Source organism: Theropithecus gelada, chromosome 11 (assembly GCF_003255815.1).
Source record: "Theropithecus gelada isolate Dixy chromosome 11, Tgel_1.0, whole genome shotgun sequence".
NCBI lineage: Eukaryota > Metazoa > Chordata > Mammalia > Primates > Cercopithecidae > Theropithecus > Theropithecus gelada.
In genome coordinates this window covers 99,886,830-99,889,281 of record NC_037679.1, presented here as the reverse complement: position 1 = coordinate 99,889,281, position 2,452 = coordinate 99,886,830, and positions in this window count along the sequence as shown.

Here is a 2,452-nt window from a genome sequence, read left to right as displayed (position 1 = left end):
TGCATGAGGGTAAGTGATGTTCTTGCTGTATCCCACTTCATTCTCATACTATTCCAGAGCCACCTTTTGCCTACAGAATACCTTCATGCAAATCAGAAAAATGCGCCCCTTCCTCCAGGATCATAATGCCTTGAACTGGGACACAATGGTGTAGGGTGTGCAGCGTGGGCCCCATTGCAACCTCACGCTCGCCAGCTGCCCTGTGCAGGGCCCAGCCTGCCAGATCCTAAGGTGACAACCCTGTAAGCCCTGTAATAATGCTGGTGAAGATACCATGTAACTCCCTTTTTAATGGATGAGAAATTGGAAGCCCATATTAGTTAAGTAACTTGTCTGTAGGAGGAGATGTGATTTAAACCCAAGCTGCTCTGTCTCAAAGTCTTTGATAGTTTTCCTTGAAACCCCTTTGAGATATTTCTTGTCAGTACCCCTAGATGCACTCCAGTGGAGGCTCAGGTCCCAAAGTATAGCTGCAAGTCTGAGCTGTCAGGTATGCCAGACTGCAAGGGCAAGAGCGTGGAAAGGAAGAAGAAGAACAGAGAGATGTAGAGTCAAAGATTTTTATCCCTGGAGAGGCGGCAAGCCAAGGTGAAGAGAAAGGAACAAAACACTTATGAAGTACATGCTTAGTAGGAAATATTTCAAATATTTTCATGTTAATTTGGAAAAACATTAGCTTCATTTTAAAATGAGGCTCAGAGAGGTTAAGGAGCATGCTCAGGGTCACACAGCTGGTAGGTGGCATCTGGGCAATAGCCTATGCTCTTTCCACATGATCTTCCAGCAGCTGGAGCTCTACCAATGGGCAAGGGAGCCCCACTCTTTTAGTGTCCACTGTTCCTCAGAAGATCATGGTCATGATTCTGGGAGCAATCCGGCCACTTCCTGAAGTATTTCAGGAACTTGACATCAAGGTGGTTGTATGGGGGTCATTTTTTTCATTCATTCAACAAACATAGGTCATCTATTATCTACCAGGCACCCCAGTTAGGTAATGGGGCTGTTAGGAAGAATATGACATTGCCTCTGACCTTATACATTACTCAACAGCCCTCTTTATGTTTCCTTTTACAATCTGGGGCTCAACTCCCCTTTGCTCACTCCCAGTCTATTCATGGCTTGAAGGGAATCCAGGATGCTCACGTGGTCTGACCTTTCCCTAAGCAGCTGCGGGAAATGGAATCTGGACACACGGAAGGGGTTAAAAATGGCAACTTCCATTTCCTGTGCCACAAATGTGGCTTTGCTCCTTCCTCTGCTTGTCTCTGAGCTGACAAATTTGGGACTGCCAACTGCAGAATTTCTGGACAGCATTGGGTCAGCCCTCCACTTGCACTCACTTATCCTTTCCTGGTCTCCCTGTTTCTGACCAGGGAGTAAGAACCTGTCTTGTGGGGATGTGGGGCACTTCCCTAGTGCAGGGCGCCTTTTTGGCTTTGGGAAGGAACAGAGGATTAGGCTGAAAGTTTTTTTTCACGGAAATGGAATTCGAATTGGAACCTTATGTTGGTTTCTCTGGGCTTCAGAGCACGGCTACAGCATGGTCGACACGTGCCAGACCTGGCCTACTGAAGGTCTGCTAACCCATTGAGTAGACAAGCACATGCTTTCTCCCCAAGGGACAGGCTGCATGCACATTCTTTTCCTGTAAGAACGCCCTTCGGGTGAGGAGATAGTATGATACAATGCCCATGTACATCTGCATGAATATATGTGTGTGTGTGCATGCACATGTGTGTGTGTGCACAGGTGTGTGTGTGCATTTGTGTGTGTGTTATGTGTGTTTAAAGAAAAAGGAAGCCACAGAGGGCTAGTTCTGCATTCAGGAAAGCAGATGGTTAGGATGAGCACTGGGCTCCTCTGAGTTCTCACATTGTGTTCAGCCCTAGGAGGCTGCTCATTATAGCTGCTCAGCTGGGTTTGAATCTCCACTCCATAGTTTATTATTTGAGTGACTTTCTGCAAGTTACTGACTTCTCTCAGGGGACCAGTTATCTACTGCCACATAACAAGATACCCAACACATAGTGGCTTAAAACAACAATTTATCAGGATTATATTTCACAAATCTGTGATTCAGGAATTAAGTCATAGTGGGAACGTTCTGTACTGCTTTATGATATCTGAAGCCTCAGCTGGGATGGCTTGAATGGCTGAACACTGAAACAGCTGGGGGCTGTTTGGAGTGTCTCTCTCTCTGTCTCTCAAACCCTATATATATATGTACCTGTATATCAGTTAGGGTTCCCTAGAGGGACAGAAATGATATATATATTAACGAGAACATTATATATATATAATGTATATAATAAATATATATGGGTGTTTATTAAGTAGTATTAGCTCACACGATCACGAGGTCCCACAATTTGCTGTCTGCAAGCTGAGGAACAAGGAAGCCAGTCTGAGTCCCAAAGCTGAAGAACTTGGAGTCCGATATTCGAGGGCAGGA